The following is a 17,990-nucleotide window of genomic DNA, read 5'->3' as shown; positions in this document are numbered from 1 at the left end:
CCCACTCCACAAGGGGGGAGCCACCACAGACCCCGGGAACTACCACCCCATTAGCCTGACAAGCCACGTCTGCAAGGCCATGGAACGTATCATCATGGAATTTATAAACAAAGACATTGGTAATCTCCAAACTCTGGACCCCACCCAGTTCGGGTTTGTAAAAGGCAGATCATGTCTCCTAAACCTGATAGACTTCTTTGAAGCAGTCACCAAAGCCATAGACAAGGGTAATGTGATTCACACAGCCTATCTAGATCTTGCCAAGGCTTTCGACACCATCCCCTACTCTGGAATTATAGATAAACTCACTAAATTAGGTATAAATCCCTATATCACAAGATGCATTGCCAACTGGCTCACTGACAGAACCCACACTGTGGAAGTATCAGACTCCAAATCCGACTTCAGACCAGTGACAAGTGGAGTACCACAGGGTTCATTCCTGGGTCCTCTCCTGTTAGCCTGTACTTCAGAGAAGTAGATATCAAACACAGAAGGTCTTTGGCTAATGAAGTTCGCAGATGACTGCAAGCTAGGAGCCATAATCGAAACTCCTAACGATGTGAACATCCTACAAAAGGGCCTCACTGAGACAAATGCCTGGTGTCAAAGCCATGGCCTCAAGCTCAGTGCCAAAAAGTGCATCGTCATCCCCTTTGGTAAAAACTGTGTACCCATGAACTACAATATAGGCAGTAGTATACTTAACACCGAAAGTGTGATAAGAGACTTTGGGACACAGGTGGACAGTAGTTTCTCCTTTGATAATCACATCGCCATAGTAGTCAGGAAATCCTTCTACGTGGCACACCTCATCACAAAAGGTTTCTCATCCAGAAAAAGAGGTCGTTGTTCCCCTCTACTCATCACTCATTAGACCCATTATAGAGTACAACGCCCCCTTTTGGTATGTACCTCACAAGACATCTACAACAACTGGAAAGGCCGTAGAAATACCTCACAAAGAGGATTACCGGCCTGCGACAGATGCCCTACACAGAATGTCTCAAAAAACCCCAGCTTTACTCTGTCGCATAACGCCTACTCAGAAGCAATCTCTGCCTAACATACAAAGCTATGTCAAACCCAGAGCTGTTGGACATGCTCCACTTAAAGAAATCCCAATCCCTCCGAGCTACACGCTCTAGGGACCTAAACCTTGTCACCACAATAAACAGAACATGCCGGAGGGATAGATTCCTGTCCCGGAGACTTCCCATACTCTGGAATAAACTATCTATCTATATCAAACAAAGCTCCTCATTCGCACTCTTCAAGAAAAATCTTGATGATTGGATGGGAAATAGGAAATTCACCCTGGCGATCACCTCTGTGGCTCTGCTTGACAGTGGCACAGGAAAATAATTTTCTTGAGTGGCAAAAGCCATGGTACCTTTTTGGCTGGGCTTGTATAGGGCACAGGGCCAATAGTCTAGTACCTACCTGTGAACCTATGAACCACAGTTCATGGAACGGCCATATCATCGATTTCTTTCCAAGAGAAAGAACTTGGTTGGCCATTCCGTTACATCTACCGTTTCCTCGACTATAGTGCGATCTCAGAGTTAGAATATTTAGTTGAGGGGGTGTGGGGGACACAGCCCCCATGTTGGGGCGTATGGGGGGCAGAACCCCCCCACTTAAGTGTTTATTTTATGGTGGTGTTAGTTGTTAACCTACCGATGTCTTTCCCTTGGAAAGAAATCGGTTCTTTGGCTGTTTGAACTGCGCGTTTGAGATTTTTGTGTCGACTAAAGGTGAATCGACATTTTTAGTGTTCGATTATATAATATAGACCTGTTGGTAAAAATAATTTTTTTAAGAACAACTCTAGAACACAAAAACTTTTAGCATAGTGACTAGGTGAAACAAAGTAGGACCTGTAACCAAACTTGGGTAGCCTATAACATGAAAAATAACCAGAGATGCTATAGATGTGTTAAGAGTTCAGAAATTGTATAAAAAATGTGGAAAAAGCAGATGAATGTGGAAACCAAGAAGTGGCATAGTTGGAAATATTTATGGAAGAGTTAAGTTATCCCACGGATAGAGGAAGGTGATTCTCAACAACTAATACCTATGATGGCGATGTATACCCCTCCAACCACAAGTCTCTGGGTACAGACTGCATTCCTGTTGAAATTTGGGGCTTAGGAGGGAAGAAAGTAATAAAGTGTTGGAGTTTTTAACCCTAATTTAAAAGGGGAGGTGGTGGGGATACCGGCATCTTGGGAAATAGCTAGGTGACTGTATTACCAAGACTTCAAAGACCCTTCATATCTGGCTTCATACAGACACATTTCAGTTTTAAACTAAGTGCTTGTTTGTACTAGCCAAGGAGCTGTGAAAGGTGCATCCAAAGTTGATAGATCTACATCAGTGATTTCTGGGGGGGCATTTAACAATATCAATAGAACAATGGTGATTTACTAGGAAGTGAGGTGCAGAAAAGCACCTCTGTTTTTCATTGGTTTTGATGCAGAGAAGGCATTTGAAAGCTAAAATTGTATGAGTAGGACAATGGTAACATGATTTTCATAAGAATAATAAGGTTAGTAAGGATGATAATGCAGGGTCAGAGGCAAGAATTTAAGGAGGGAGAGTTCTTCTGTGATCTGAGCTTGAATAAGGAACCATGCAGGAATATCCTCTTTCCCATTTTTGTTTCTGTTTAGAGCTGTTAAAATAAGGGATTCAGTAATTCAATGATGGAAATGGTATGGTAGACAAACGTTAACTTTCATTGATATTATTTTGTAATTTGTGGAATATTTTAAGAAAGTTTCCATTTTTTTAGGCTATAAAATAAATGGCGATTAAATTAAAAGCTATAGTGATTAACTATGTACGCATACGTGAATTGGCTCAGCAATATCCATACGTATAGGACATGTGAGTATTGGAATGTATGGATTGAAAAGTCAGATAAGGATATGTAGGGAGCGATAAAACAGAAGATAATACAAACATTGAGAAACTGTAACCTATTTATGGATAGAAAGATGAAAGCAGTGAAAATGTCTTTAGTCCTTTTAATCATATGTACAGGTCTGTTATGTACAGATCTGTTATATATTTATCAATCAGAGGATATATTGAGGCTCATTATTAATAAAAATGTAAATTAATTTGAGAGAGTAAATAAATTAATTTGAGAGAGTAAGAAAGAATTATGTAGGATAAGTTAACATTCCTCATAGAACAAGATGGGTAAGTTTTACCTGTGTGACAAACCGAAATGCTGCCAACCTAGCTAGCTGGAATTTTGTAAATAATTATGTCACTTGAAAATATTAATATGATTTATACAGAAGTGTGACACTGCCAGCCCAGCTATCTGAAATTTTGTAAATAATCATGTCATTTGTGAATATGTATATAATCTATAGGCTTCTCTTACAAACTACTGGTGCAGAAGTGTATGTTGAACTGTATGTTCTGTACTGAGCTTCAAGAATGTAACCACAGTGTACCCTACTGGAAAAGAATAGAGTTAATTTGCAAACTCTAAGAAAATAAGTTAATAAGTCTCACTGAATGAGACAGGATGTCTAGAGCTAGAGGTTTCTTTCTATTGTCTTGAAACAGAAATAATTACTAGGTTTAAAATGTAAGTGTTTAACTGTTTTACGACTTCCAGTTCTAGGTAAACTTCTGAGAGATATGTACTTTTCACAGAGATGCTAACATTTCTGTTGGTATCTGTTAGCCTGGGAACTGAAGCCAGGTGACAAATAGTGATGTCATCCAGCTGACCCAGCAGTAATGTTTTGATATTAATTTGGAAACTCTCTGAGACTGTGCATTTTGTATTTGGACCTGGAAACATCCTCTCATCTGCACTTGCCTTGCTAATAGTAAGCAACCAGGGTACAATAATCTCTTTTGGATATAGATAGGAATATATAAAGATTAGGTTAAATGTTGTCTGTATTTATTTGAGACTGTCCTGCAATGTTATTTTAAAATATTTCCTGTGATTCTGTACTATGTAGTCACTGTGCTGAGTTATTGAATATTCTCTTGTTCTTTTATTATTTATTAAATATATTTAAACCTTTTACTTGTGGCTGGTTTGTTTAGAGATATTTAAGCTCTTACAGTACCTGCATATGTATTTGGTGACATTGTGTAGGCCACGCCTAAATAGCCTTGGCCTTAGTTACACTTACCATTTGGATAATTGTAACATTACACAGTAGAATTGGTCACCCTTTGTAAGGGCCTTTTTAGTAGTTAATAAAGAGCTGGTTGGTGGCAGTGATAACTACCTTTTAGTCTGGGCAGAAGGGGGCATAGCTAGTAAACCTGTGCCAGCCTTTCCCAGGAGTGAGTGAGTGTGAGTGCATCAGGTACTTGGGCAGGGACACAAAGCACTGGTTGGACAGAGAGGGTGCTGGAGGTTTTGGCTTGACTGCATGTTTGACATGTTAACCCTATAGCTGTGCTAGTGGGGCGGCTTATTGGGGATCTGGAGAAAGAGGGAGAAACCAGCCACTGACTGACTGTGATCTCTGTGTGCTCTTATGGAAAATTGTACTTTACTGTGTGTGTACTTATTCTTCCAATGTGCACGTCCCTCACTGGTGCTAGTGGTGAGGATTGAAGTTCCTTGATTACTGGGTCAGTGCAGGGGCATCACAACCTGATTTTTAGAAGTGCTTTAGAACTACACAGTTAAGACTTGTATGCATAATTCAAGCAGAAAAAGGAAGTTAATGAAATGGGGGGTAGTTGAGGAGAGAGACTAGGGGAGGGACTACGATTTTGGATGCAAGTCCTAAAGGAGAAGAGTAGCCTTGCATAATATTCTGTTAATAAATTAGCAATAGCATTCTAAGAAATAAGCCAGCATGGGAATGGAAAAACAATAGTATACTAATAGGGATATCTGCAAGAAGGGGTATCGAAAGTAGGTAAGAGAAGTTGGAATTTGTGGAGGAAATTAGCAAAGGAATCAAGGTAATGGGGGCAATAATTCTGGAAGGAAAGGTAATAGAACAGGATGAGGCGAAGCAGAAGTTTGGATTGCATGTTAGTGACCATCTTCCCTTTCATGGGTTGACAGTGTAGGTAAAGAAAAATGGCTAGCGGTAGTAAGAGAGACTATCTCTGTCAAGAGTTATGGACAGGTCTGAAATAGAAACTACTGTTGGAGATAATTTAGTAAAGTGTAAAATATTGCATGATTGTATACTTGCATGTGCTTTTTTGCAGTCTAGCTATGAACTACTACTTGTTCACTCTGTTGCGAATAGACTGAGTGTCAAGCCGTTTCTAGGCTTCTGATTACTGTAGAAATGTGGATTGTCATTTACTATTGGACAGTGTGCTTGTCTGTGCTTTTTTCTTCTGTTTTCAGTACTGTTGTAAATTGTCCGCATTTACACAGCTTAGTGGTCGTTTGCTACACTGCGCAGTTAAGCTACTGAGTGTGACCTCATTCTATCATATTTGACTAAATACCAAGTCCTTCAAGATCTGGGATAAATGTTTGCTGTAATAGCTGTACCCATTTTTCCCCTGCTTTTTAGTACTCTAGCTAAAAATTGCGTCTGAATTAGTCTAATAAGAGTAACAGCAAGCCATTTTTAGACACATGATTGCTGTAAAACCTTGAAGACTGTCATTTGTTGTTAACCAGTGTGCTCGTTTGAGTTTTTTCAGCTGCATAGATGTGGGCATCTTGATTCGTACTGTCTACTTTTCCCACATCCGGTTAGTGCAATTAGTGTTACTTAAAGGTGCAGCCAGCTCCCTGCAGTTGCACGATGAGCCAGACTATGCTTCAAGCAGCCTTCAAATCTGGTGGAGGGTGTTTCATTATCCAACACTTCTTCACCTCTGGAACGACCCCCCCCCCCCACACACAGATGTAAGTAATGCAGTATACCATCTTCTTTCAGATGGGACCTGAAATTTCAGATGGGTACTCAAATTTAGTGCAGGCTTGATTGGCTTAGCCGTCTTCTGGGGGGGGGGGGGGGTTATGATCTAATGTTCCATACTGGCAAGGCATATGGTTACAACAATTAGTTGCCTTGAACTTTGTATGATTCTGTAATTATGACGAGGTTAGAAAAGATTGTATTTGTCTTTCCATTCTCTCTTCTCAAATGAACAATGGAAAGAAATCTGTAGGGTTCTCAGGTATGCAGCAAAGTCCTGAAGGTTTAAAACTTTTGTATAGAACTGTTTGCTTAGGTATGGTTTTTACCCCAAGTATACTTCAGAGATTTTTTTTCCCCTTCAAGTAGTCAGTAAATGCTGAAGATGTGATGGGGGGAAAAGAGAAGTAATTAAGAACATGTTTTTTGGGAATGTAACAAGTTTGCATATTTAAAAAACGTCCTACAGAGTACTATGGCAGAAATATAGTGGGAACAAATAGTAGTAACTAAGGATGTTATTATTTTGAACTGGGATATAGCATCTGAGTTGCTCTAAAAAATAATAGAGCATTACTAAGTTTAACACCATTGCCTGCCAAAACACAAGTACTTGAAATGGAAATCAGAATTTGTTACATTTGGTATAGATTTTGACCAGAAAAATTTGACTGGATGGAAAACTTTTTTTCCTGATCCAAATATATTCCTGAAATCATTTGAATGACTTCAGGCCTGTTGCACTAACAACCACAGTTATGAAATGTTTTGAGAGGCTAGTCAAGAGACACCTGTCTGCGGAACTACCATCAACTTTCGATCCACTGCACTTTGCCTACGAGAAAACAGATCCACGTCTGATGAAATAGTGGTCATGTCACATTGCATCTTGCTCTTGAGCATCTGGAGAACAAGGACATCTATGTGAAAATGCTATTCCTTGAGTTTAGCTCAGCATTTAACACTATACAATTGATCAATAAGCTAGTACATCTGGACATCAGCAAACACCTCTGCAATTGGATCCTGGACTTTTTAATAGGCCACAGAAGGTTTGTGTGGGCAAGAATAGCACTAGGGGCATAACACTCAACACAGGTGTTCCTCAGGGTTGTGTTCTCATCCCCCATTGTTTACCATCGTAACCCATGACTGCACAGCAAACATATCATATCAAGTTTGCTGATGACACCATGGTTGTGGGTCTCGTCAGGAGAGAGGACGAGAGTGGATACAGAGAAGAAGTTAGAGATCATCGTAGACTACAGAAAGAGGCAAACCCCCCATACACCGCTTCTGATCAATGGAGAGACAGTGGAAAGGTTAAGCAGTACCAAATTCCTTGTTGTTCATATCTCTGATGATCTCTCTTGGTCCGGGAATACCTGCCACATAGTGAAAAAAAACACACCAATATCTCCACTTTTGGAAAAGATTCAAACGACAAGACTACCATTGTCAGCACTTTCCACCTTTTACAGAGCAGCAATTGAAAGCATTCTAACATCCATTTTTTCGGTATGGTATGGGAGCTGTTTGGTCACAGATAAGAAATCCCTACAGAGAGTGGTGAGAGTTGCCGAGAGGATAACTGGCACTAGTCTGCCCACAATCCAGGATCTTTATTCATCGAGAAGGCTAAAGAGAGCCTCCAAAATAATAAATGACTCAACTCATCCTGCAAACAGTCTGTGTATGAGCCTGTCATTGGGTAAAAGATACCACAGGATTCAATGCAGGACATATTTATCCGAAGTTGATCAGACTTAACTCCAACATTAAGTCTGATCATTGACAGGTCAGGTTGTTGGGACTTCCCATTCACTGTGCGATATTATTTTATCTGTTATTTATTAAGCCCAGGCAACCATTATAATTTATACTACTAACCCAGGTGCAATATTTATTTTTCTTCAGCTACTACTGCTCTGTCCTTGTTCACCCATAATGTGGTACATGGTTCATGTGCAATACTATTACTTCAACCTTGATGCTAGATGTGTTTTTAGTATCTTAACAAGTGTGTGCGTTTCTAGGAATATATGTAGCTATATACTTAAGTCTAGAGTTGATTTATAAGATGGTGCTAGCATTATTATGTGTTGTTTTAAATTATGTCTTTCTATGTATGGGATTTATTTTTTGGTCTGTCCCATGATTGGCTGATTGCACAGAATCTCATTTAAACTATACTTGTGTAGATCTAAATGACAAGTTACTTTTTGACTTTGACTTCTATATTTATTAGCCTTTTGGACATCTTATGATTGATGTTTGCCAGTATAAAGAAATCACTTCATCACTTCATTCTACCACAAACAGATTTTTGGGAACAATGCAAGACACTGCATCATAAAGTATTTCTCACCTATAGTCTGCAGAAAGAGATGGAGTCCTTGGACAACTTCTTATACCTTACCTAACAAAGGAGCTTTACTGATGAGTGGACAAGAGTCTGAATCTTTAACTAGCACACCTGTATTAAATTATGACTACACATATGTGATGTTGCTCTGCATCCATTGTCAGTACAGGGGGCTTAGTTTCTTGTTCAGCGGATAATGTGCATCCCCTAAAACAGATGCCGGCAGATGTTCATCGTGTTTCACTGTTGCGGTCATTACAATTGGGTAATCCTGCTGGCAGGCTACCTGCAGTCGGCCTGAATTCCAAAGTCTAGGTCCGGCGACGGTTGCTGCCGCCTCCTCCCTGACGTCAGTGCGCCAGGGGTATAAATGATGCTGCTGACGCCATTTTCTTCAGTCTTTCTTGCCGCGCGGTGCCCGAAGCAAAAGCAGTTCGCAAGTGCCGGTCGGCCGACTCCTAAGATTTTCAAGTTCGAATTTCAGATCCAGTCTTCATTAAAAGCTAAGTACCCCGTTGGGGAAACTTTTTTCGTGCTCCAGACCGATGTCAGAAAAAGTTAATAATTGTATTTCTTGTGGGAAGCAAATACCTCATAAGGATTTTCATTCTTACTACATTCCTTGCCTAGGCCCTGACCACAACATTGCTAGTTGTCGGTTTTGTGCTAGATTTAACCAACGCACTATTAAGCGTCGGTACGATTTTGCATTTCATTACTTTGGCAGAAGATTTAATTATATAATGCCGTTGGAACAGCCGACTACCAGAGTTTGCAAAAAATGCAAAGAAAAGGACAGGCATCCAAGGTCCAAAACCGATGACGAGGCTTCTTCTAGGCCAGTCACCGGATCGCCGGTTCTCAGTGAGGTGCTTTCGCAGCCCCTGATGACCGGTACTTTAGAGCTGCAGGCTGATACCGACTCCCATGTGGAGTCAACCAGGCCTACACTAACTCAAGGTATTAGACCTTCGGAAACCATTCCCTCAGATGGGTCCGGAGCCGCTGAGCAGGCATCGGCTTCTGAGGGCATTTTCAGCCCTACACAATTATATGTTAAAACAACTTCAGCTTCAAAGGCAAAGACTAAAGCAGCTTTAAGCACAAAGAAACAAGTACAGCAGCCCCATGGACAGGCCTCCATGCCTAAAAAACAGATGCTCAAAATGGCCGAAGACCTGATTACTTTGATCAGGTGATGTCCTTCAAGGATGCATCTGCAGTCCTAACAAATGGGTTGTCCTGCCTCAGGCAGCCCCTCGGTCGGCCGGATTCCAAAGTCTGGGTCTGGCCTCTGCTGATGTCGCACTTCACCCGACGTCATAGCTGCTGTTTATTGGGTATAAAGGCATCAGCCGACACCATCTTCCCCAGTCTTTCTTGCCGCGCGGTGCTCGAAGCAGAAGCTGTTCGCAAGTGCCGGTCGGTCAGTTCCAGAGATTACTACTACCGAAGACTTCTAAAAAGCTAAGTACCCTGTTGGGGACTCTTTCTTGCCTCAGCCGATGTCAGAAAAAGTAAATAATTGTTTAACTTGTGGGAAACAAATACCTCATAAGGATTTCCACTCTTACTGCCTTCCTTGCTTAGGCCCAGACCACGACGTATCAGCTTGTCTAGTCTGTGCTTCCTTCAACCGACGGACACTTACACGTCGGTCGGAGTTTGCAGAGGAGTTTTTTGGTCCCGCTTTTGCTTACAAAATGCCGTCGGAGACTCCGACTTCACAATTAGCTAAAAAGCATAAGGAAAAGGACCGACACTCGCGGCCCGCGGTTTCGGCCGAAACCACGGTTAAGCCAACCGCGAGTGTCTCGGTTTCGGCCGAAACAGAGTCCTCGGTTCTTCCTTTGGCCGAAAGCTTGCCTCCGATAGCCGAGGCCTCACACAGCATGGCTGAATCCGCTACTGAACTTACCCCTGCTGTAGCAGGCTCCCAGGATTTATCTGATACTATTCCTTTAGACATTTCTACTCCTGCACGTGGAGCTGCTAGGCCCCCTGCATCTATGTCTATCAAGGCTTTTTCTAGGGCTAAAGCAGCTAAAGCTTCTAAGGCCTTGCCTGCTAAAACCCCCTCACACAGGCCTACCTCCAGTTCCCAAATGCTCAGCTTGGCTGAGGATCTCATTTCTTTGATCAGGGGTTCCCAACCTCACCCAGACACAGGGTTGCCAGACGTCCCTATTTGGGCGGGACTGTCCCGAGATCAGTAGCCTGATCCCGAGTCCCGCCCTGCCGGTTTAAATCCCGGCCAGCCTCCACTTTGTTTTTTTTTTTGATTGACCCGTATACCTGGCATACGGGCCAATCAAAAATTGCTAAACACGGAGCTTCTTGTGTTCCGCATTAAAACACGAGAAGCTCCGTGTTTAGCGATTTTTGATTGGCCCATATGCCGATACGGCCAATCAAAAGCGCTAAACACGGAGCTTCTCGTGTTTAATGCGGAACTGCAATGCATTAAACACGAGAAGCTCAGTGTTTATTGCAGGCAGAGTGAGTTAGCTCAGTTCTTTAATGCGGAACTGTGTTCCGCATTAAAGACCTTTTTTTTTTTTTTCTCACCACTGTGGAATGGAACCTAAAGTCTTCGGGCATACCGATTAGCCAACAGTCTGCGGCAGTTCATGATGGAGGGGTGAGAAGAGGTCATCATATTAGTATAGTCTAACCAGAGAGACTCAGACTATGAAAAGCTTTGCATTTTTCAGTCTGCTTGCCCCAAAGGTGAGTCAATAAGTCATGTGCAATCAGACCAAATTGCTGGGAACTGATGATAGATTACGAGTTGTTGAGAGATGCTGGTGATTTGCACATAATGGACATTAAATGAGAGACTTTATGTCTGAATTCAGGAGCTGGATGTAAGTAGTAACGTCTGTGCAAAGGTCAAGAAATGGAACACTAAGGAGGATAGAGGCAGGGTCACACAAATCAAAGAAATTTAGAGGTGGGCAAGTTTTTGCTCCGTGTGCTAGTTAAGTAAGTGAAGAGTGGAAAGAAGCCATGGCAATACCACCTGCTGTGGAAGGGTGGGTGCTGCCTAATACACTGAAGGCAACTCAGCTGGGAGCACAACTGTGAAACTAAGATGTTTGAGGAAGCAGTGTTTGCTCCACCATTGAGTTGCTCAGCTGCTGTTCTATTCCATTACTTTAGGAGTCCCTTGTCTTCTGGATGTTTTAACCCGAACTGCTCACAGAAGCCCAAGACACTAAAATGAGTTATGTACTGAGTGATTTAGCTAGTTTTCTGCAAGGGGACTGTGGTGCAGGTTTGACCCAGTGCATACTTGTAAATATTCTAATATATGAGCAGCTTGTCTAGTGCTGCTAGTCCTTAGAACTGTTACATGTCTTTGTATTGACCTTCAGCAATCTATGTATTTCTTTTGGAAGTTTGACTCAACTTGTCAACATTGTCATTGTGTAAATGGGGAAGACACAGTGTTTGGATTAAAGATCCAGTGACATTTATCTGAAGTGCAGCTGACTTCAAGCACAGTTTGGATTTATAAGTAGTGTTGTATATATAGAACTGTGTTCCGCATTAAAGACCTTTTTTTTTTTTTTTTTTTTTTTTTTTGGTCTTCACTTCGTGAGAGACCTTCTATTTTTTTTTTGTCCCTACCTGGGTTGCTGGAAATCTGGCAACCCTGCCCAGACAGGGCCTCTCAACCCCCTCCAGAGAAGAGGCCTAGAGCAGAGCCCCCGGATCCTGTTTCTACAGACTACTCCTCGGATGATTCAGACAACACAGGTCCTCCAGAAGGCCCATATTCTCCTTATGAGGATTCCGATGCAGAAGACTCCATTCCTTTTGCCTCTCCTCCAGAGGAATTTTCTTTTGGGGAAACTTTACATGCTATGAGAGAGCATTTCCAATGGCAGGGACAGGATTTTTCAGATTCAAGGAAAAGGCTTAGGACCTTTTTACATTTACCACAGCATAGGCCTTTAGCCATTCCTCCAGTACTCACAGTTGTTGATGATGCTTATAATGATGCTTGTACTGCCCCTGACTCTATTCCCCCGGCCCCTGCCAAGCCCGACAGATATCACAGGGTCCCGGACACACACTTTCACTTGTATAAGGCTCCTATTGCAGATCCTGAAACCATTTCACAGGGCCCCAAAGCTGTAGCAGCTGCCTCTGCCAAAACCCTCCCTCTGAAAGAGAATCTAGAGCATTAGAGAGATGGGGTAAAAAAGTTTATACTTCTGCTACTCTTTCGGCTAGGGCCTTAAACTGTCAATTCCACATGATTCAGTATCAGGAATTTTTGTTAGACCAGCTAAATAAAAAACTGTCCTCTCCTGAACCTATAGACCGTAAGTCCCTTCAGGATTTGGTACATAACACTCAGCAGGTCAGTAATCATTCCTTAAAATGCGGCTATGATGCACTGGAGGCTTCCTTTAGATCAGCTATGACTGGAACAGTGATTAGAAGGCATGCCTGGTTAAAAGAGCAATCCCTACCAGACCATGTAAAGTCAAAGCTTCTAGGTGCTCCCATGGAGAAACAAAGTTTGTTTGGTTCCCCTGCACAGCAAGTGCTAAAAAAGATGGAAGAAAAAGCAAAATCTGTCCAAACAGTAAAGGATTTCTTACAGGTCCAGCCTCCGAGGTTTAGTAGAAACTGGCCTTTGAAGAATTGGTCCTTTCCAGATACCTCCAGAGCACAGAGAGGCAGAAATAGGCGCCCAAGAGGCAGAGGTCAATCCAGAGGTGCCTACAGGGGACGTCAGTGGCAGCCCAACAACCAGAGAGGTACTGCCACAGATCCAGCTGTGACCACTCCAACAGGACAGACACAATGACTTGACTCTGATACCGCCTACCAGGGAACAATTGCAAGCACCCTTAGGCGGAAAGCTTGCCTTATTTTCCGTAAACTGGCATTACATTACAGGAGACAAATGGATTTTACAGACAATAGACAAAGGCTACAGGTTTCACTTCCACACTCTACCAAAAAAGAGAGGAATGCCAAACCTACCACCAAACCAAAAAACAAATGCTCTACAACAAATCAACCACCTACTAAGGATGAGAGCTATAGAAAAGGTACCGTCTATGGAACAAGGGCTAGGATTTTACTCCAGACTATTCCTGGTTCCAAGAAAAGAAAACCAATGGAGACCTATTCTCGACCTGTCCGCTCTGAACACATATCTCATTGTTCCAAAATTCAAAATGCTGACCCTACAGCAACTTCTTCCCATGCTGGGCAAGGAGTCTTGGCTGGTGACTCTAGATCTCAAGGAGGCATACCTGCACGTCCCTATACGACCAGATTGCAGAAGATACCTCCGATTTCTTGCAGGATCAGAGCATTATCAATTCTCAGCATTGCCCTTTGGCTTATCTACTGCCCGCAGAGTATTCATGAAATGCCTGGCATCGGTACTCGCTCATTGCAGGCTTCAGGAATTCAAATTTACCCATACCTGGACGACTGCCTGATACAAGCGGACAACAAGACCAAATTAACAAAAGATTTGGAAAAGGTTATACAACTACTGCAAGCCCTGGGATACACAGTCAACATGAAAAAGTCAAGGCTGGTACCATCCCAAAGGATAACATTCTTGGGTGCAGAACTGGTCACAACAAAGCAAATGTCATTTCTCACAGCAGAAAAGCAAAAGCAACTACCACTCTATTTCATGGCATTAACAACGCAGAACCAGCTTTCAGCAAGGAAAGTCCTGCAAGCCCTCGGATACATGGCATCCTGCATAATATTGATTCCACATGCCAGGCTACATATGAGGAAGTTGCAATGGTACCTAAGGAATTTATGGTCTCAACACAAGCACAGTCTAGAAGCCCAGATTCCAATAATTCCATGCCTGAAACAAGAATTCCGGTGGTGGGCTCAGGCCTGTCAGATGAACAGAGGTCTGCCCTTCCACAAACCTCTACCAAGCCAGACTATCACCACGGACGCCTCAGACCTAGACTGGGGGGCACACATGGTGGACAAGTGTATACAAGGCCTATGGACACAAGACCAGCTGAGCCTGCATATCAATCAAAAAGAGATGCTGGCAGTGAAACAGGCACTTCAGACATTCAGACCTTTTCTTCAACAAGGTCATTTACTGATAAGGACGGACAACACCACAGTCATGTGGTATATCAACAAACAGGGAGGCACACACTCATATCCTCTATGCCGGATGGCAATGGACCTGTGGAATGTGGCTCTGAACCACAACATTCAACTCCAGGCCAAATGTGTGCCAGGAAAAGAAAATGCACTGGCAGACACCTTAAGCAGAACTACCACGGATGCCCACGAATGGATGTTGCATCCAGACATCTTCAAAACCATTACAAAGAAATGGGGACTACCAGAAATAGACCTGTTCGCATCCCCACACAACCACCAATTGAGGAAATTCTGCACAAGGACATACCACCCTCTTGCTTGGAAGGTGGACTCCCTATCCTTCAGTTGGGAAAACCTGACAGCATATGCATTCCCACCTCTTCCTTTGATGCACAAAGTGCTACTGAAGATCAAAGAAGATCACCCAAGGATCATCCTGATAGCTCCAGACTGGCCGAGGCAGCATTGGTACCCGCTACTGAGGAGTATGTCTCGGACACACGCATGGCCTCTACCTCTGGTTCCTTTACTGCTAACACAGAACAACTACAAAATCCTACATCCAAACTTGAAAACACTGCAGCTAGCTGCTTGGAATATCACATAAAGCAAAATAACCCAGACTTATCTCAGAGGGTTAAAGACATTATCCTGGAGGCTCGCAGACCCTCCACAAGGAAGACTTATTCAGCCAAATGGAAAAGATACCTCATTTGGAGTACAGCAAAAGGAGAAAATGTATCATTAGCAAGCATAGCTAACTTCCTGGAATACTTAGCAGAACTTTTCCACAATGGCCTGTCTTACTCCTCCATTAAGATTCATGCATCAGCAATTTCAGCAGAATACAACATGGATCCTCCAGTCTTCTCTCATCCTCTACTCGGGCAGTTTCTGGGAGGAATTAAAAATGTAAAGCCTCCAAGGAAGCCACCTTTGCCTACATGGGACCTTAACTTTGTGCTGGAAAAGTTAACACTTCCCCCTTTCGAACCAGCAGCAACAGCAGAATTACAGTTCTTATCTTGGAAAACTGCTTTCCTGCTTGCAATCACTTCAGCAAGAAGGGTTTCTGAACTACAGGCATTAATGGCAGTACAACCCTTCCTTAACTTCCATCAGGATAGAGTGTCCTTGAGAACTAATCCTACTTTTATGCCAAAAGTGGTCTCCAGGGTATCATTGAACCAATCAATCCACCTGCCAACATTCTTCCCCAACCCACAGAACAGGGGGGAAAGATTATTACATACATTGGATGTGCACAGGCAATTGCGCTATTATCTGGACAGAACCAAAACCAACAGAAAGACTGACCAGCTTCTGGTAGCGTATGCAACAGGAATGGAAGGAAAAGCAATTTCAAAACAGACAATCTCAAAATGGATAGGAAATTGCATTAGATTTTGTTACTCATTTCATGGAAAGACAACTCCAGAAAACATCAGACCTCACTCCACGAGAGCTACAGCCACTACTACAGCTTTCCTACGAGGAGTGGCTACCAAAGACATTTTAGAAGCTGCTACTTGGAGCTCCGTGCATACATTTGCCAAGCATTATACTCTACCTTTATACTCCAGATCCCGAGCAGGTTTTGCAACTGCTGTTTTGCAAGGGATCTTAGCTACACCATAAGCATCTTAGTGCCTCCTCCCCCAGTTTGGCTATGGTATTCCACCCATTTGTTAGGACTGCAGATGCATCCTTGAAGGACATAGTACAGTTTTGTACCTACCATAAATGTAGATGTCCGAGAGGTATGCATCTGCAGTCAGGATTAGCCACCCTCCTTCCCCTCTGTGGTACTCCTAGGGTATTTGCCCATCTTATAGCTGGCTGGGGGAATCTATTATGGTGTATTTGTTTGTATATATGTATATACATGCTTATTTTGTTTGCTCTCTACTGTTTGGAACCATTTGAATTATCCAAATTTAGCCTTCCTAGAGGGCACCTGGCATCTGGGGCAAGAAACACTGAGGAAGATGGCATCGGCTGATGCCTTTATACCCAATAAACAGCAGCTATGACGTCGGGTGAAGTGCGACATCTGCCGAGGCCAGACCCAGACTTTGGAATCCGGCCGACCGAGGGGCTGCCTGAGGCAGGACAACCCATTTGTTAGGACTGCAGATACATACCTCTCGGACATCTACATTTATGGTAGGTACAAAACTGTACTTTCTCATCCCCCTCCTGGCAAGAGGCCTAGGCAAGAGATAGAATACGAATCTTCAGATCAAGTTTCCATTTCATCTGATTCCTCTTCTGATCAGGAATACTCTCTTCCTCCTTATGAGGATTCTGATGCTGAAGAATCTATCCCCTCAGCTTCTCCTCCTGAGGATTATTCTTTTGGGGAAACACTGCATACCATGAGGGAGCACTTCCACTGGGAGTGCCAAGATTATTCAGAATCTAAGGAAAAGCTCAGAGACTTTCTTTTACTGCCTCAGCACAGGCCCCTTGCTACTCCACCTGTGCTAGACATTGTAGATGATGTATTTTCAGAGTCCAGTCTGACTCCTTACCTCCAGCTCCTGTTAAGCCAGACAGATACTACAGGGTTCCAGACTCCCACAAATTTATTTTTAAAAACCCTGCTGACCCAGAAACTATCTCTCAGGGTCCCAAGGGGGTCAAGGCTTCCACTGCAAAAAACCCTACCCCCTCTGACAGAGATTCCAGGGCACTGGACAGATGGGGAAAAAGATTTACACTTCTACTACCTTGGCTATAAGGGCTTTAAATTGTCAGTTTCATATGCTTAAATATCGACAATACATTATGTCACTGCTTAAACAGAAAATGTTGGCAAATTCAGAATGTGCAGAAAATAAAGAAATGCGGGATTTATTGCATGCAGCTGAACAAGTGGGAAAGCATACTTTACAATGTGGTTTTGTTTCTTTGGAGGCCTCCTGCAGAGCCGCTGTTACAGGTTCTGTCATTAGGAGGCATGCTTGGGTTAAAGGAACAGAATCCGCCTGATCATGTTAAAGCAAAATTATTAGATGCTCCATTACAGCATGATACCTTGTTTGGTGTTGAAGAAAATGGAGGACAAAGCCAAATCTATGCAAACAGTCAAGGATTTCTTACAGGTACAGCCTCCAAGATTTAGCAGACACTGGCTTACAAAGAATTGATCCTTTCCAGTGTTGGACAGGCCAGAAAGAGGCAGATACAGACGCCCTAGAGGCAGATCCCAGCCCCCAGGCTCATACAGATCTAAACAATGGGGTGCTTCTACCTTCAAAAGCGGAGAAGACAAATCAGAGCCATACAGAAAGCAGTCCCAATGACTTCCCCCTGACAGCGGCAAGCACTTATCTTCTGGCAGCTCCTTTAGGGGGAAAACTAGCACTTTTTTCTCAAAAATGGCACCTAATCACCCAGGACAAATGGGTCTTGAACATAGTGTCACAAGGTTACAGGTTCCACTTTCACACCCTGCCAAGGGCAAACGGTATGCCAGACCTGCCAAAAAATCAATGGGCAGAGGCACAAAAGCAAGTTTCATCCCTCATGGACATGAGGGCCATTCAGCAAGTACCACAGCAAGAGCAGGGACAAGGATTTTACTCGAGACTTTTCTTGGTGCCCAGAAC

General features: G+C 43.0%; 1 protein-coding gene across 1 annotated transcript in view; it reads left to right on the top strand.

The window, feature by feature from the left end:
* GLB1 (galactosidase beta 1) overlaps nucleotides 1-17,990 on the top strand; it is a 1,256,403-nt gene that overhangs the window by 229,676 nt on the left and 1,008,737 nt on the right. The gene's annotated exons all lie outside the window — the stretch shown is intronic.

Source organism: Protopterus annectens, chromosome 3.part0 (genome assembly GCF_019279795.1).
Source record: "Protopterus annectens isolate FY-2018-M chromosome 3.part0, PAN1.0, whole genome shotgun sequence".
Lineage (NCBI taxonomy): Eukaryota > Metazoa > Chordata > Ceratodontiformes > Protopteridae > Protopterus > Protopterus annectens.
The sequence above is the reverse complement of the archived record's forward strand: the minus strand, read 5'-3'. Positions and strand labels throughout refer to the sequence as shown.